A 1,961-nucleotide genomic window follows, 5' to 3' on the forward strand; every position below is an offset into this window, starting at 1 on the left:
GGCCTTAGGGTGTCTTTTGGAACAGATTGAGGAGCAGAGGGGAATGGCTAGTGGGTTAAGTGGGGGTTGTGGGAGGCCTTTAGACCCACAGATTGGGAAAAAAGTTAAACCAGGCTGTTTCCATGGCCTCATTAGTTCCAGACAGCGGCGTGTTCCCAGATCGGGGACTCCCCATCTGGAGGTTTCCTGCCTGCCCTGGGCCTAACCTGGGGGCTTCGCTGCAGGAAGGGAGGCCTGGTCTGTGGAGGGGGTGAATGTGTAGAGTGGGGAGGCCTCCAGCAGGGCGTGGAGAGACGATCCTCATCCTCCAGTTGTCCCAACTGAATGGGAAAGACAAGGTCCCTGACCTCAAACAACCTACAAAGTTCAAGGATTAAATTAAACCACACAAGTCAGATTATCCTTTTCCATAGATCATTTCTAATACTATGATATTCCCATCTCTCCCTGCTCCTGGCCACCACCTGTTACCACCTGTCCACCCTCTTGCTAGGGGAAAGGTAACCGAGTTCAGATCTCCACAGTGTCTTGCAAGAGGACTTCAGCCGCCAACCAGGCCATCTGTCCTAGCCAAGCATTCGGAGGATGGGGTGGGGACTTAGGAGAGAAAATGACAGGACCGGACCCACACAGCAAACTGCCTCCATTGGCACTCCCTGCCCAGGGTCCCCTAAGAGACATGACTGCTCCCCTTGGGCAGTGACTGACATTCTCTGGCCCCAAAGCATCCAGAAAGCTCCTTGATTGAAGTGTTTTGTTTTTTTTTTTTTTTTGAGACAGGGTCTCACTCTGTCACCCAGGGTGGAGTACAGTGGTATGATCTCAGCTCACTGCAACCTCCGCCTCCCGGGTTCAAGTGATTCCCCTGCTTCAGCCACCTGAGTAGCTGGGATTACAGGCGCGCGCCACCACGCCTGGCTTATTTTTGTATTTTTAGTAGAGACGGTCTTACCATGTTGGCCAGGCTAGTCTCAAACTCCTGACGGCAAGTGATCCGCCACCCTGGCCTCCCAGAGTGCTGGGATTACAGGTGTGAGCCACTGCGCTGGCCAAGAAAGCTTCTTGATTAAAGTCTGGAAGTGGTTACTGACCCAGTCTCAGATGGTGACCACTCCCTCCTCCCAAAACCAAATGGAACAGGCCTGAAGCAGAGAAATGCAGCAAAAGGCATGGGCTTTGGTCAGAAACATTCAAATCCTGGCTCCAGCTCCTAGCTACTGAGTTTGGGCAAGTTACCCATCCTGCCTGAGCCATCTGGAAGTAGGAGGAGCCGCACCTTCTTGTGGGGTCATTGTGAGGGTCAACTGGCAGATACCCAAATGCCCAGAGCGGCACCTGGCACACCGCAGGCCTTCAGTAACATCTGTATTACCTCCCGGTTCACATCTGCAGAATAACAGAACTTTCCAACGGCTAGTCAAACATTGCAGGAAAGGTGCCAGTGATTTCCTCTAAAGCTAAGACAATGCTGAACTGGCTCTTCAGGGTCAGCCCAAGAATGCAAGACCACCGTGCACACATCACTTCTTTCACCTTGGGACCCTCAGGTCCCTGCTCTAAATTCCCCTTTTCAGGTCATCCACTTTAGTGGCCCCGACCCATAAGAGGTGAAAGGAGAGCCTAGGGCAAAGGGGGACATCCACACCCGAATGCATCCCCTCAGGGATCCCTAAAGAGGGGGCTCTCAGACAGGGTTGCCTCAACCCCACAGATCCCAAATGAATTTCAAGTTTGATGGCTGAATCAGAATAAAGTCAAACCACTGCAGGCTAGAAAATACCCTTTCAACCCCACCCTGAACCAGACACAATCAGGCTGTGCTCGGACGGGGTCCCAGGCCAATTTGTGGTGGTTCGCAAACTGTGTTCCTAGAAGCATCACTTGTGCCCCCAGGCCCAAGAGGACCAGGTTCTACCCCCACCCACATCCCCTGAATCAGAACAGCTGTTTTTTTCATTTTA

Source organism: Rhinopithecus roxellana, chromosome 19 (genome assembly GCF_007565055.1).
Source record: "Rhinopithecus roxellana isolate Shanxi Qingling chromosome 19, ASM756505v1, whole genome shotgun sequence".
NCBI lineage: Eukaryota > Metazoa > Chordata > Mammalia > Primates > Cercopithecidae > Rhinopithecus > Rhinopithecus roxellana.